Source organism: Lemur catta, chromosome 7 (assembly GCF_020740605.2).
Source record: "Lemur catta isolate mLemCat1 chromosome 7, mLemCat1.pri, whole genome shotgun sequence".
Taxonomy (NCBI): Eukaryota; Metazoa; Chordata; class Mammalia; order Primates; family Lemuridae; genus Lemur; species Lemur catta.
Genome location: NC_059134.1, coordinates 97,432,607 through 97,450,514, shown reverse-complemented (window position 1 = coordinate 97,450,514; position 17,908 = coordinate 97,432,607).

The window sequence follows — 17,908 nt, the reverse complement described above, 5'->3', positions numbered from 1 at the left end:
ACCAGAATGCACTATGCTGTGCTCCCCCATCATCATGGCCAGCCTTTCAGCTAGAACGCCAGAGAAAAAACCACTTAGAATCCTAAGTCATGCTTGTGCTCCGAACCTCTCCCTTTGTACCTGATCCTGAGTGTGTGCAAAGGCTTACGTCTGTAATCACACACAGCATTGCAAAATAATAACCACAGTGTTAAGATCAGGAAAAATCTTTGGTTACCGCCAAGAACACACAATTTTTATAGCTGGGGTAACAAGACAGAGAGGTTAAGAAACTAGTCCAAGATATGAGGGCAGTAGACACCCTTGAATCCTGGATTTTTGCCTGCTGAGTGAGTGTGAGAGCTAAAGGAGAGGTAGTGGGGTGTTATTGGGGTGAAAGAAGGACCCCACTCTTTGGTTGCAATCAATTTTTGTGAGATATGAATTCCATTGGGGTCATAGGCTCCACTATGTTAATAGTGACAGAACAATCTCAGTGGACTTTGGCCTTGGAGGAGGAATTAATGATGAAAATGACTTCAATCCAAACAGAAAAGATTCAGAATTAATGTTCTAAGAGGGGCAGGACTCCTAAATGCAAAATAAGCCACATAAACTTGCACAGTGCTGGTGCAGTGAGCAAAGGAACACACCAGCTTTTTATCCCCATATCTCAACACTAGCCTCTTCTCTCCCTGTACCTTTGATTAAAGTGTCTCTTCTTCCCTCCAAAATGAAGCTTTGACTCACTTAGGAACAAGGTGATGAGGACAAGGACCTGGACAATGTCCAATTCCCCTCCTTAGTTGTTTCACACGATGGAGTTGAGACCCAAAATATCTTTGCAGTGAACCCTCCTTTCTTTTCTGAGGATGGTAGACCGAGGGTAATGTGTAGTAGTGGAGACTTGGAAGTGAAAAGGCTCTGGGCTTAATGCCTATCTAATTCAAACATGCCGAGTCTCAGCTTCCTTCCTTCCTTCCTTCTCTGCAAAAGTGAGACCAAGAAGTGCCCACATGGAATCATTGTTGGGATGTTTCACTGATGCCTCCTCAAAATGAGCCGGAGAGAGAGCACAGATTATCCTAAAAAGGGAGGATCCCACTGGCTTCCTTCCCTCTATACTAGTAATTTGCTCTTCTACATATCAGAGAAAAAAAGATTGGATTCTGCAAATCAGACGTCATGCACATCTTTCTAATCACCTTGCTTCTATTGAGAGTAAAGGGAAGGGCAGGAAGAGGGGATAGCCTCCCATAACCTGACCCTCCTTCCAGTGTCGGGTCTGTTGGTTTCACACAGCTTTGGTTTGCACTTTAATTTCAGGACCTGTGGGGCAAAGAGCAGTGTGGTGTTTTGAAAAAAGAAGTTGAAGGGGCACACTGCCAGCCTCCCAACTTTGCAAAGCCAGCTTCTCTAACATGGGACCATGAAGGGAAGGGTTGGATGCCACTAGAGTGACAACCAGAATTTTTTGCCAACATAGTACAAGGTCCGTATTACAAGCTGCAGTTTAGCAATATCAGGAGGAGACATGCCAAAACTCCCTCTGCAAGACTCTGCAGTACTGACTGCATCAGGAGGACATTTCATCTCCCAGAGGCTGCTGTCATTATTTGTTGCTAGGGACATCAACAGAGATTGGTGTAAAGACAGCTTTTCAGGGGAGGACTCATCTCAAACTAACAGATATGTATGATGAACAAGTCTAGAGGTCTAATGCACAACATGTGAACACTAAGAGGGCATAATGATTGCTTGTGTGAATGAGGCACAAAATCCTTATCAGGCTGGACTTAGTATTGTTTCCAGAATATGGGTTAAATGTTTAAGTCCAATATAATTTGGTACCAATACCTGGGATGCCCAACTATGCTTTCACCACTTCCTCATAAAAACCCACTGGTTGGAGAACACTAGAGATGTTTTATTAACAAAGGCAAATATACCTTCAGCTATTGAGTGTGTGCAATGGGAAAACAGAGACCTCCGAATGCTAAGAATTACCCATCATGAGCATACACTTGGTTTGTTTGGTATGTGAACTGAAGTTTCTTTTATATTCACAGAGATGTCTTCACCATCCTCCATGGACGCACATCAGGGCTTGCTTTTCATCTGTACTGCTCAGCAACAGCACAGATCCCCACATATTGTCTGGAGCCTCCTTTATATCACTTGGAGCCAGTTGCATCTACAAGCTGGTCTCTACCAAATTTCCTGTAGAGGATATTAGAAAAGGCATAAAGGCCTGGGTAAACGGACTGTGAGAAAGGTAGAAATCTGGAAGTCCTGCAAACAGGACTTGGGACATGAATGCTTATCAGCCAGCTGCACACAGCAGGCTTTGGAATGCATGGGAGTGTGACTGATGTTGGATCCCTACCCTTTTCTTTATAGCCTTAAGGAGTCACAAGGAATCCCAAGATAAATATGGATATGTTGCATATCACTAACTAGATTTCTTTAGAATAATGTGTTTACTGGCACCAGAGATTTTTATCTATATGTTCTTTCCAAACATTCCCTCTGTATGTTCTTTGCTTTGATCTTGAACACCTTTCTCTGCAATAAATACAGAGGTTTGGAGAGGTACGGGAGCTCTTTGAAATGAAAAGAGTCTCTCCTCCTCCTTCGGCCTGAGATTGTGGTCTGGGGCATTCTTCATTGTGCCGTGACACTGGTAGAGATGCTGGACGATCTCTACAATTGGTGACCCCGACGTGATTTGGCCAACTTACACTTGGAGAAGTTTCGATGGACTAACGGGGAATACTGGTAAGGGACAGGCCCAACTCTGTAAGAGGACGGGGCTGACGCATGTAATACTAGAGGAGGATTTTATCAGTTAATTGTGAGTCATGGGTCAGGAACTCAGTAAAGAATAGAAATTACACTTTAAGACTTTACAACAATTATTAAAAGCAATTCAGTGTACAGTGGAACCGAAGGCATTACAACAATTATTACTTTCCATCCGTGAACATTGTCCTTGGTTTGCAGATGCTGGTACTCTTGATCTCGAGCTCTGGGAACAAGCAGGACAAGTTTTGAACAAATGATTTGCACAGGGTCTTAGGACTAATGTTACTATACTAACAAACTGGAGCTTAGAACGTAATGCTCTTTACCCATTATATATTACAGATCGTAATGATCCAGATTGCCCCCTTTCAGCTAAAGTGGAGGTGTCACCTCATGAAGAAGCAGGGGAACCTATTGATGAACGTGATCATCCAATGTCTTTTGAGTCTGATGAGTCAGATGGAAAGGAACTGCCATTTCTACTGCCATTAAAGGCGCAGGATGAAACACAGCCATCTTCCCCTACGGCTTACCCTCCTCCTCTGCCTCCTGGGCCATTGTCAGGATGTACTTATCATGAACCACCTCCATGGACTCCACCACACCTAAAGTATTTTCAGAAACTAATTTGGGGCCATGAACCTCCTTGGTCGAGGATTGTCTAAAAGAAGGGTTAAAATCAGGAGACCCTGACACCTTTATGGCTGCATTACTTGTTGTGGTGAGAAATAATAGGAGACAACATGAAACTCTCTTTTTTACTGTGTTTAAGAAGCTAAAAAAGAGTATCTGAGAAAATGGCCTCGATCTCCATTTACCACCGGCATGGTTAAGGCATTGGGAAATAGTTATGAAATGACTCCTTTTGACTGGAAAACATTAGTTCGTGTCCTAGTTTCATCAGCAGAATATACAGTATGGCTTATGGAATATAATGACTTAGCGATTCAAGAATCTTTACAAAATTTAGATCATGCAATACCAATTACTATCGAAATGTTACAAGGCAGTGGCGCCTATGCTACAGTTCAAGCTCAAGCTCAGGCTGATGCTAGACGATCTGTTCAGTGTTTAGCCTTAGACATTCAAGCATGGAAATGTACCCCTATTAGTAAAACACAGGGATCATCTGTTACTATAAGACAAAGTGCTACTGAGCCTTATATTGATTTTATAAATAGACTGCAAACAGCGGTAGAAAGACAAGTGCCTAACCAGTATGCCGCTAAGCTTCTCCTCCTACAATTAGCTTATGAAAATGCTAATAAAGATTGTCAAATAGCATTAGCTCCCATCCATACCTCCTCTTCACATGTAGGAGCTTTTATTAAGGCCTGTCAACATGTAGACACTACTTCTCATTTAGCTCAAGCCTTCACTACAACGATGCAAGGAGGTGCTTGCTATAATTGCGGAAAATCTGGCCATTTAACAAAAAATTATAAACAATCATGGAACAGTAACAACAGGAATAATTTTGGGAAAGAAAAACAGCCATCTAAAACCTACCCAAAGAGTGGGAAAGGCAAACATTGGGCTAATTAGTGCCCATCTAAATTTGATAAGGATGGTAATCCTATACAGAGAAACTTGAAGAGGGCTCTCCCTCCAGCACCCCAAAAAATGTCTGGGGGGCACTGGCCAGTCAGGCTTCTCCAGCCCTGGCCAATGAAATACCATTGCAGACCTCTCTGCGGAAACAACTGGTAGTGCAGGTTTAGACTTCTGAACAATAGAGGAGATAGCTGTTAAGGAAGAAGATAATGTGTACCTTATCGCCACAGGAATATTTGGGCTGCTACCTAAAGGATTTTTTGGGCTACTTTTAGAGAGATCTAGTTGAACTTTAAAAGGAGTACACGGTTTACCTGGAATAATTGACTCCGATTATCACAGAGAAATCAAAGTAATGGTAAAAGCTGTAGGCCTTTATGTTTTACCAGCAGGAACAAGAATAGCTCAGCTCCTCTTAATTCCTTACTTACAGGGAAATGCTCAAAGTAAACAAAGAAACAATGAGGAATTTTGTCATTCTGGTTCTATTGCCTTTTGGTCTGTTCCAGCAACTACACAAAGGCCTCACTTAATATTCACTATTAAAGGAAAACAATTTCATGGAATTATAGATACAGGAGTAGATAAATCTATTATAGCTTCTCAACACTGGCCTATTTAATGGCCTATGATTAATGCCCTTGTTATGGTTCAAGGTGTCAGAGGTTATCAAATGCCCAAATTAAGTGCTTTTCATCTTACATGTGAAGAGCTGGAAGGTAAATGGGCCACTAATCAACATTTTGTTATGAATATTCCCTTCTCCTTATGGAGAAGAGATTTAATCCAACAATGGGGACTATAACTTTCTATTTCCCCTTTGTAGGAGGGGCCACTGCTCTGACTCACCCTTTAAAACTACAGTGGAAAACAAATAAACTGGTATGGGTTGAATAGTGGCCCATTAAAACTGAAAAACTTTTACATCTCAAGGAACTTGTTCAAGAACAGTTAAAAGAAAGCTGCTGTAGCTTGGAAAGATACCAAATGAAATTATTTATAGAAGAAAGTTTTCCAATCCACTCAACAAGCTGAAATTGGAGCAGTAATACTGACATTAAATAACTTTCCTAACCTACACATCAATATTATTAGTGATTCTGAATATGCTGTCCATACTCTACAAAACCTTGATACCTCCTTTATTAAGGACATATCTAACAAAACTTTGTTATAATTATTTATTAATTTACATGCTCTATTTTCTCAGTGACATCATCTAATTTTTATTACACATATTATATCACATACCTCCTCACCTGGGCCACTTACAGATGGCAATAATTTTGTAGACAATATTGTATCTAACCAATTATGTCTCCTTGCCCAAGATACTACAGCCTTTCAGCAGGCACACTTAGATCATGACTTCTTTCATCAACATGCTAAGGCACTGAAAAAACTTTATCCCATTACTTTAACTCAAGCAAAACTTATTAAAACTTGCCCTGATTGTCAACAATTCTCTTTATCCCCTACTACACTGGTTCCTGGACTGAACCTACGAGGGCAGTTGCCGAATGATATTTGGCAAACTGATATTACACAATTACCTTATTTTGGATGTCTCAAATACACACGTTACTATTGATACACATTCAGGTTTCATTCACGCTACGCCCTTGTCAAGGGAAACTATCTGTCATGCTATCCAACATTTATTGGAAACAGTCAGAATTTCAGGATTATCCAAAATTATCTAAATGGACAATGGCCCTTGCTATTTATCAAAAAAATATAACTCTACCCTTCAAAATTCAAAAATTAAGCATATCAGAGGTATATCCTACGATTCTTCCGGAGAAGCTCTAGCAGAACCTGCACTCCGTACCTTAAAAACTTACCCATTAAAACAAAAAAGGGATATTAGAAAAGGCATGAAGGCCTGGATAGGGGACTGTAAGAAAGATGGAAATCTGGCAGTCCTTCAAACAGGACTTGGGACATGAACGTTTATCAGCCAGCGGCATATAGCAGGCTTTGGAATGCATGGGAGTGTGACTGATGTTGGGTCCCTGTCCTTTTCTTTATAGCCTTAAGGAGTCACAAGGAATCCCAAGATAAATATGAATATGCTGCATATCACTAATTAGATTTCTTTAGAATAATGTGTTTACTGGCACCAGAGATTTTTATCTATATGTTCTTTCCCAACATTCTCTCTGTATGTTCTTTGCTTTGACCTTGAACGCCTTTCTCTGCAATAAATACAGAGGTTTGGAGAGGTACGGGAGCTCTTTGAAAGGAAAAGAGTCTCTCCTCCTCCTTCAGCCTGAGATTGTGGTCTGGAGCATTCTTCCTTGTGCTGTGACACTGGTAGAGACTCTGGCTAATCTCTACATCCTTGAGAACTAAGGTGGGGACTTCAGCACATGGAAATTGCCTTTTGTAATATTTATTCTACTTCTGTTGTAAGTACCTTTGTCAATAGAAAAAATTATATTCCTTATATTTTAGCTAGACATATTATACAACTAAATTAATGCCCTCATAAATACTGTTGGTGAGAAAAAACAAAATAAAACAACATATTCAGCATGAAAGACTTTGGCCTTTCAAACAACCGCATTGCAGAAAGGAAGGGAAGGGGTGTTAATCACCAGCTGGAGACTGGGAGTCCACAGCCTCCTTTATAACACTTCAAAATAACACACTCTCATTTCTAGATGAGCATAAGCTAAGACCCCCTCAAGGAATTATGTGTGGTCAGCAAACTACAGGAGTCTTTCTGACACTGAAATAGGGAGAGGCACCTCGTTCTCAGGCAAAGAAAGCTGACCTCTGACCACAGCACAAGTAAAGAGACCGCATAACCTGAAACCAAGAGGACACATTGTGAAATACACAGTAGGGGACAAGAGGGCACACTTTGTACTCATAAGTCAGCAGATTTCAAAAGGCCTATTTTAAAGGGGTGCCTCTATTGTGGACATTTTAAAGAAGAAAGCATTTGTTATATCACAATTTGAGTAAATTTCTTTGTCCAACCACTGACATGTATTGCTGCTTTATTATGAAATGGCTGATTCCCTCATAAAATTTCTTCTCTGTGGCAATACCGTTTATACATTTTATATTATTATCAATTATAAATATTAATTTATACATTTATTTTATAATTTGTCACTGTTAATATATAACATTGATACAATTTGTAGCATATATTAAGCTACAAATATGTTTTCCAACTTTGGTCTTGTTTACTATTAGTGTAGGGGACCCTTGACAAAGGTGGATAGGATGAGGGGTAAGGAGGAGGAGTCTTCTTGCTGATGATATTATCACACCATAAAACCTGATGTTATTGATTCCAATGTCTGCACAGCCTTCAAGGACTCCTTGAGGACTTCACTAGGTCTTCCTTAGAACACGGTGTGATGGCTTCAGCTCTTGGCAATAGTTGAGATAGGACAGTGAAGAACAACAAAGTATGTTTGTATATCAGCTTTAAATTCCACTTGTGAATTCTATTACTCTATTTACAATTCACTTAAAGTCTGCAATTTTTAACTATTGTTTTTAAATAGCTGATGAATCATGTTTGCTCTCCTTTATATTGTAAGCAATTAATTAAATACCTTAAGGAATTTTTAGCTATATCTATGCCTTGCTCTTCAAAAGACTTCAATTTTTTTTTCAGCATATTATGAGGGTAGAAATGTTTAGGTTACATATATCCCCTTGCCCCTCCTCCCCACTGAGGCAGAGCTTGAGCATGTCCATCCCCCAGATGGTACGCATTGCACTCTTTATGTGTGTATATACCCATCCCCTCCTCCCCCCTCCCATCTATCCAACGCCCAATGAATGTTATTCCTATATGAGCACTTACGTGTTGATCGGTTAAAACCAATTTGATTGTGAGTACATGTGGCGCTTATTTTTCCATTCTTGGGATACTTCACTTAATAGAATGGGCTCCAGCTCTATCCAGGATAACACAAGAGTTGCTACATCGCCATTGTTTCTTATAGCTGAGTAGTACTCCCTGGCATACATATAACACATTTTATTAAAGTCTCAGGATACAAAATCAATACACATAAATCAGAGGCATTCATATATGCCAATAACAGTCAAACTGAGAACCAATTCAAAGACTCAATACCCTTCACAATAGCAACAAAGAAAATAAAGTACCTAGGAATCTATTTAACTAAGGAGGTAAAAGGCCTCTAAAGGGAGAACTATGAAACACTGAGGAAGGAAATAGCAGAGGATGTAAACAGGTGGAAAACCATACCATGCTCATGGGTCGGGAGAATTAACACCGTTAACATGTCTATACTACCCAAAGTGATCTACAGATTCAATGCAATCCCTATTCAAATACCAACATCATTCTTCACAGATATAGAAAAAATAATTTTACGCTTTGAATGGAACCAGAGAAGACCCCGTCTAGCAAAAGCAATCCTAGGCAAAAAGAACAAAATGGGAGATATCAATTTATCAGACTTCAAACTATACTACAAGTCTATAGCAAGTAAAACAGCATGGTACTGGCACAAGAACAGGGACACAGACCAGTTGAACAGAACTGAGAACCCAGATACAAAACCATCCTCATATAGCCATCTAATCTTTGACAAAGCAGACAAAAACATACACTGCGGAAAAGAATCCTTATTCAATAAATGGTGCTGGGAAAACTGGATAGCCACATGAAGAAGACTGAAACAGGATCAACACCTTTCACCTCTCACAAAAATCAACTCACAGTGGATAACAGACTTAAACCTAAGGCCTGAAACTATAAGAATTCTAGAGCAAAACACTGGACATACTGTCCTAGATATTCACATAGGCAAAGAATTTATGAAGAAGACCCCAAAGGCAATCACAACAACAATAAAAATAAATAAATGGGATCTAATGAAATTAAAAAACTTCTGCACAGCCACAGAAACTATCACAAGAACAAAAAGACAACCTACAGAATGAGAGAAAATATTCACATGCTACACATCCAATAAAGGGCTGATAACTAGAATCTATTTAGAATTCAGGAAAACCAGCAAGAAAAAATCAAACAACCCTATCAAAATGTGAGCAAAGGACATGAAAAGAAACTTTTCAAAAGAAGACAGAATAATGGCCAAAACACATATGAAAAATGCTCAACATCTCTAATCATCAGTGAAATGCAAATTAAAACCACAATGAGTTTTCACTTATCTTCAGTGAGAATGGCCTTTGTCAAAAAGTCCCAAAACAATAAATGTTGGGGTGAATGCAGAGAGATAGGGACACTCATACACTGCTGGTGGGACTGCAAACTAGTGCAACCTCTCTGGAAAGCAATATGGAGATATCTCAAAGAGACAGAAGTAGATCTACCATTTGATCCAGCAATCCAATTTCTGGGCATCTACCCAAAAGAACAAAATACATTCTATAAAAAAAGACATCTGCACTCAAATGTTTATAGCAGCACAAATGCAAAGATGTAGAAACAACCCAAGTGCCGATCAATACACCAGTGGATTAATAAAAGACTTCAATTTTTGATGCTAAATGAAATATTCTTAAATTCTAAGCAATTCTTGTATTTCAAATAAAATAACCTTTTCAAAATTAAACATATGGTAAATCTAAAATATATTGGTTTTTGCAATATTGAAGCAAACTTTTAAAAAGATTTAAATTTAAACTTCAAATTTAAAATTATAATTCTAAATAAATTACCCAATTATACCTTTTAAAATGGATTTAAAGATTGTTACTTGAACAAGAAAATTCTCTTATATATTGTAAGTATATAAAATAGTACAAATGCCTAGTCATAACTTCCTCAACTCAGAAATGCTTGTTCAATGAGTCTAATTCCTATAAATCAGTAGATCTCAGCCAGGAGGTATTTTGTACTCCAGGATATATTTGGAAAGGTCTAGAAATTTCTGATTCTTACAGCGTGATAGAGGGTAAGAGTGACAGGGAGAGAAGTTGCTTCTGGAAGCAGCCAGGGATATGGCTAAACATCCTATAATGCACAGGATAGCACCGCATAACAAAAAAATTATCCAGCAAAAAATATAAATACTGTAAAGATTGAGATACCCTACTCTAAAAGTTAGTTTGTTTATCTCTAATACTGAAAGATGCTTACCTGCTTGGAGGAGATGTGCATCATCCCAAGTAATTGAGGTTATTTACTAATAGAAAACTAGTTATATTTACTAAATTCATTTTCAGGAAATTGATAGAATATGCAGAACATGATTTTCAATATTATATCAATAATTTCAGGTCTTTTGGAGGCAGCAAACAATGGCCAAATAAATCTTTCCAGTTCCTTGTGGGACTATTAAGATAAAAAACTATCTATACACACTAGAAAACACCTCCAAAAGAACTAAAATAACAGAAGAAAAATCATACTATCTGGTTTTAGCATAAGCACAAGAAAAGACACGTTGAAGAAAGTAGGAATGACAGTTTTGCATTTCCTATATCACTACTCCATCAACCCCAGTCAGCACAGCCTGAAGAAAGAATCAATGTGCCTTTCGGAGGAGAGGGAAGTTAGTGTGAGACTTTTCTTGGAACTCAGTAATGCCCTGTCACAGTGGGATACAGTAGCAGGCAGAATTCCACAGCTCTCTATTCTAGGCCACTGTCCACAGAGGGAACACTAAACCAGCCCCTGGCCAGACGGAAATCTGCTGCCCTATTAGGAGGAACTTCAGTCCAGATCACTTCACCAATGGCTGACTAAGTGACCTTGGGCACTGAATAAATTTCAGTGACAGCCAGCCACAGCAACCACATTCCTTGAGTGAGCTTCAGTGCTGTGCAGGGCTGGTCAGCTGAAGGCTTGGGATGAGACCCAGCATGACTCCAGCTGCAGCACCATGGGGGCACTAGAGTCAACTCTCCCCTAACTCCAGGTACTGCAGCATGGAAAGAGATCACTTACGCTTGAGTGAAGGAGAGGAAAAGGCACAGAGGACCTTGCCTTGGAACCTAGTACAAGCCTCACCACAGTAAAACAGCACTAGATCAAAACCTGAAGCCTCTAATTCCAGGCCATTGCTCCTGGACAGTACTTGAAGACAAACCCCAGGACACAAGTAAATTTTCCACCCTGAGAGGCTGGACCCAAGTCCCAGCCACCTTCACCACTTGCTTAGTAAAGTGGCCCTGGGCTTTGAATAAACATCTGGGGCAGTCGGGCAGCAGAAGCTCTGGGCCTTTGGTGAGCTCTGATACCACACTGGTCTAGGAGGCCATGGGCTTTGGGTGTGACCTTGTGCAGCGCCAGTTGCAAGGTCCTTCTGCTTGGGGGAAAGAGAGTTGCCCTGTAACTGGTCTTAGGTACCTGTTAGTGTTGAAACAGCTGCACTGACCACAGGCTTAGCAAACTCAAACTTCTGTCCTCTTTGGATTCTTAGAAGGCAAACAGAGAAAGGAAAACAAACAAGGCTAAAGTGTAAAGAGTGGAGCAAAAACCTAACTCTTCCTTGCCCAGAGAGCTACAAATATTTACAAGTACCAAGAACATTTAGGAAAACATGACCTCCTCAAAAGGATAACGTAATGACTGTGATGCGCAGGGACTATGGGATGGACATGCTTGAAGCTCTGATTTGCGTGGGGGGAGAGAGGGCAAGGGCAATATACGCAACCAAACTTTTGTACCCCCATAATATGCTGAAATAAAAAAAATAAATAAAATAAATAAAAACAAGACATGTTAAGTAAAAACATAAATGTAGATTTGTTTGCCAATACTCTTTAAGAATGTATCTATTGAATGGACTCTTCACCATCTTCCCTGCCTAAATCACAGTCATAGATTATAAATAATACCCACATTTGGATACTTTAAAATAAAAAATATCTAAGGGCAAAAAAAAAAAAAAATAAGTTATGAGCGATCAACCCTGGAATGACAAAGATATGTGACCTCAGGTAGGGAATTTTTGAAATAGCTGGTTTAAAGAATCTCAGTGAACTTGAGGAAAAAACAGAGAAGCAATTTGGAAACTTATCAGAGAAATTTAACAAAGATGTTAAAATAATTTTTAAAAAGTCAAATAAATGTCCTGGAGCTTAAAATACACTTGAAATGTGGAAATGTGTGTCAGAGTGTCTGAACAGCAAAGTTGATCAATGAGAAGAAAGAATTAGTGACAATGAATAGAGACTATTTAGAATTACACAGTTCGAGGAGAAAAAAAAGAAAATGGAAAAGCATGAGGAATCCTCAGAATATCCAGAAAACAGCCTCAATGGCCAAATCTGAGTCATTTGCCATAAAAAGAGACTAGAGAAAGAGATATGGGGAAAAATGAATTCAAAAAATAATAACAGAGAAATTTCCAAGCCTAGAGAAAAATATGAAAATTCAGGTGCAAGAAAGTAAAAGATCATGTGACCAGACATGGTGGCTCATGCCTGTAATCCTAGCACTCTGAGAGTCTGAGGCAGGAGGATCATTTCATTGTGGGGTATTACTTTTTTGATTTGCTATTTTTTGATGTGCTATTGGATTTGGTTTGCTCATATTTTGTTGAGGATTTTTATTAATATATCTATGTTCATCAGGGATATTGGTCTATAGTTTTCTTTTTTTGTTGTTCCCTTCCCTGGCTTGGATATCAGGGTGATACTGGCTTGTGGAATGAGTTAGGAAGGAATCTTTCCTCCTTGCATTTTGGATCAGATTTGGTAGGACTGGAAGCAGTTTCTATTTGTATGTCTACCAGAAATTGTTAGTGAATCTGTCTTGTCCTGGTCATTATTTTTGTTTGGAGATTTTTTATTACTTATTCAATCTCATTATTTATTACTGGTCTGTTAAGAATTTCTTTTTATAAATCAAAACTTTATAATTTTATTTCTTCTGATTAAAAATCTATGATATTTATTAATAGGAAAAGCTGAGAGAAGCATATTGTTAAAACTTAGCCATGAAGATGAGTTTTGATGGCTATTAGAAATAACCATATCTCCATGAAAACTCAATTATATCACATAATCAAAACCTCCACCAACATATTTGAAGAATTTGTGTGAATATTTTTTGACCGACCCAACCCAAATCAAATTGTTATTATCTTATACTTAAATATTTACCTAATATAGAGTATGATTAGGGGCATAGACTTTCCTTTGCATTAAAGCAGTTTGTAGTTATCTGGGAGCATTGATTCTTGATTAGTAATTAAAATATAATTTCTTTGAGCAACTTAAATGACTTTGTGTGTGTGTATGTGAGAGATAGAGAGAAAGAGAATTTCTTCCTGATTCAATCTAAGAAGGCTGTGTGTTTCCAATAATTTATACATTTCTGTGTTCAGACTCCCCAGTGGCAGGCTCCCAAGGGGCAGCCCCGACCAGAGTCTGGGAACAGCACTCTGGCTATTAGAGTCATGTTCCGGGGAAGAGCGGAGCCACCTCTGCTGTGCCAAAGAGGCTGCACAGGGATAGACGGGCAGCCTGAACACCACAGTTTAACAGGCAATAGTGGTGTCAATGGAAAAGAAGCCAAACTCTAAAATAATTTAAAGAGGATTGTTCTGAGTGAAATTTGAGGACCATGTCCCAGAGCCATATCCAAGAAGCCTTGAGCAAGTGGACTCGCTGTGTTTGGGTTACAGTTGGTTTTATACATTTCAGGGAGACAGTAATTGCATATTAAGTCATAAATTAACACATGGAAGGTGTACAAAGGTTTGGCCCGAAAAGGTGGGACACCTCAAAGCGAGTCCTTACAGGTTGTAGGTGGGTTTAAAGACTCTTTGATTTGTAACTGATTTAAGAAATGAAACTTTGCCTAAAGCCTTGGAATGTTTTAAATTTGATAACGAAGTCTATTAATCATGAACAAGCCTCTGGACATATTCCCAGACTCAGTGATTTATTGGGTAAACTGAAGACCTACAGGTTTGTCTTGCATAGCCTTAGGCCTGTTAGTGAGTTAGAAAGGATATCTCCAAGAAGGGAGCGGGCATGAGTAGGCATGTCTGACTTCCCTTCTCATGGTCAGCTACTCAGTTTTAGGGTATCCCCTTGGCCAAGAGGGGGTCCATCCAGTCAGCTGGGGGAGGGGAATATTATGGTGGAAAGCCTAGTGGGTGCTCACACAGTGGATGGGGAAAGATTTCTCACCCAGAGATTAAGATATATAAAAGCAAAAAAGTTTATTTTATATTCTCAGAAGAATAGAGAGAATGAGAGAGTGGCAGAGAGAGGGGAAAGGGTGGGGGAGAGAGCAGGGAGATGGTGTGCAGCATCCCAAAGAAAGAGAAGAAGGTGCCAGCAGCAAGGCCAGGTGGTTCACTGATTTTAAGGGGGATGAAGAGAAAAAAAAATAGTGATGACAGTTGTTAACAAAAGCAGCATGCAGTAGATAACAAAAACTGCAAGGAGGTCAAAGTCTAAAATTTTGTTTCCTGATTTTCTTTGGAGAAGGGATTATCACAGAAGATATGAATCTGTCCTCAAAATATGGTTGAGGCTGTAGCTTGTTCTGCTATTTACCCAGGAACTCTGGAAAAGCAGATTCTCAAAAAACAATTTTAGAGAGAAAGATTTACATCTCTTTTCTGTCCTTTCAGCTCTTTTCAGAACTTGTGTAAAACAGAACTCCTACAGAGTACCTGTTAGTGAGAGAACTCATAGGATTGATCTTTAACTGTTACTGGGGAAATTAGTTAGGCATTTTCCTGTTATTGTTGCAAGGCCACCACTTTCAGGGAGCCTTAAGATTTTATTTTAATTCACAGTAAGACTCCCCTGGCTCACACACACACCCTTGTCACAGCAGGTCTCCCTTGCATGGCTCATTGCTAGCAGTAAGCCAAAACAGCCAGCTGAGTCTCAACTAGGATGTACTCAGATTGTGAAATCACCCCAGGACATAAGACTGCCTGCCTGGGACAGAAATTATGTTCCCAAGGACGCATCACTCTTGGTCTGAGGGGGCAGTACCCAACTCCTATGCCCACAGCAGGAGCCCACTTCACAGTCACTTATCGGTTATGACCATGGGGCTCTTCTCCCTTAGAGATTAGATCACAAGTCTCAGGTCAAATCCTCTCTCTTCTGTGACCGGTCCCCATGCTGAATGGCAGATTTCCTTGAGGTCTCCCATGAGATAGAATCAGGAATGGCCTCTTTCTATCACTGTCAAGGTCTGGGAGTGAACACAAAGCACTTCCTGATGCAATTCCTTCTCATAGACTCCCCACCACTCACCATGTCAGATCCACCACTTGGTAGGGTCAAGCAGCTCCCCTGGGGCCTGGATTGTCCGGCTCCTCAGTGGGAATGTGTACTGCAGAGACAGCCTCTCCCCATCTCATGCTCTGAAGACTCACAGTTTTCTGCCTGACCCACAGCATAAGCTATTGCCCGCCTTTTCTTTCAAAGTATCTGCGATTTCTTTCACTTTTTTTTTTGAGTTCCCATGTTTCCCCTGGGATACACATCCATAGTGTGCATCTCTACATGCTATTTTGCTATTTCCAAGTAGGTGAGGCAAGCTAACAAAGCCTCTAATCCACCATCTTGGGGAATAAAAAACTACATTATTTAAAGATGCCTCTAGATAAAAGGTTAGATTTGTCCTAGAAATGTTAGCCTTCCACAATTTTGAGACCCTCAAGGACATAGAACAAATGTCTGGAGACATTTTTGTCTTTCACAACTGAGAGATGAGGTGTAGCTACTGCCATCTACTAGATAGAGGACAAGGAGGTTACTATATGTTCTAGAAGGCACAGAATAGCCTCCCACAACAAAAGATTACCTGGGCCAAAATATAAATAGTGCCAAGTTTAAGAAACACTGCTCTAAAATGATCACAAAAGAAAAAGAGCTGACATAAATCACTAGTACCAGGACTGAGAGAGGAGACACTATTGTAGATTTCACCAATATTAAAAGGATAATAAGAATATATCATGAACAACTTTGTCCATAAATTGGACAGCTTACATGAAATGGATAAATCCTTCTAAAGACCTAAATAACCAGAAGTAACAGAAAAAATCTGAAAGGAGATATTAACTAATTAAACTGGATTTTTAATTTAAACAATTTCCACAAAGAAATTTGATTGTTAAGTAAATACTTCCCTGGAGAGATGTAGATCAAAGGACACATATTTACAGATACGTAGAATAAATAAGTCTAAAAATCTAATGTACAAAATGAAAACTATAGTTAATAATATTGTATATTTGGTATAAATGTGAAGAGAATAAATTTTTAGTCTCTTAATGTGCATAGCGCGCACACACACACACACACACACACACACACAAACACACACAGAAAGGATAATTAAGTGAGATGATAGTGTAACAGAGGGAATGGCCTGAAGAAAAAAATGTTTTCTGTCTTTTTAAAACTTCCCCCACTCCTTTTGGGAACTGCAGCCTGGCCTGCAACCCTGAGGCAGGTGAAGTCCTTTGTTAAAAGATAACTCAGCCATCTCAGGCAGTGCCAGGCTTTGAGTACACAGGCTTGATCTTTGGCAGAGATGGGATGATTAGAACAGTTAACCACAATAGCCTAGAACTGAGAGGCCCTAGCTTTAAAAGTTCTGTATTTCTGTTTAAGTTCAGGAAATTTAAATTTTGATACAGAAAAGTCTACTATTTCTCCTCCTTTGCCAGCAAAGTAATAAAACTTCTCTTTTCTTCTCCCAAAACCCTTTGTCCTTGTTCTTCTGATTCAGCCTTGTGGATAAGTGCCAAGTTTCAATAACAATAAAAATGTTAATTTGCTTGACTATACTAACCACTTCATTCTGTATATCAAAAAATCAAGTTGTATACCTTAAATATATACCATAAAAGAGTATATTTGAATTTCACCACAAAAAAATAAACATTTCCTAATCACAGATGACATCACCTTAACATCAACAAATATTTGTGAAGAAATAATATTAATAATTAACAATATATTAATTCTGAGCAAACTTTTCAAGAAAATAGAGTAAACACTTCCCCAATTTGCATTTTGTGACCATCATAAGTATTACACCAAAACCAGATAAAGAAAAGAAAAATATGGACCGATAATCCTCACAAACCTAGATGTAAAAATTATTCACAAAATAATAGAAATATGATCCAACCCTTCTTAGATGTTTTGCACAGTGGAGTTGAGACTGACAATATCATTGGAATGAAACTGCCTTTCTTTTCTGAAGCTGGTAGACTGAGTGTAATGTGCAGTGATGGAGATTTTGGAGTGAAAAGGCTCTGGCATTAGTGGCTAGCTAATTCAGCCATGCTAAACTTAATTTCCTTCTCTATAAACGTGAGACTAGGAAGAGCCCACATTGAATCATTGTTCAGATGTTTCACTGAAGCCTCAAAATGAGCAGCGGGAGAGGGCACAGCTTATTTTTCAAAAGGATGATCCTAACAGCTTCCATCACTCCATGCAAGTAATTTTCTCTTCTCCATATGCAGAAGAAAAGAGATTGAATTCTGAAAATCAGACCTCATCCACATCTTTCTCTCCAACTTGCTTTCTCTTAAGGGTACTTGAGAATGGGAAGGGCAGGAAGAGGGGATTGCCTTCATAACCTGACCCTCCTTCCAAT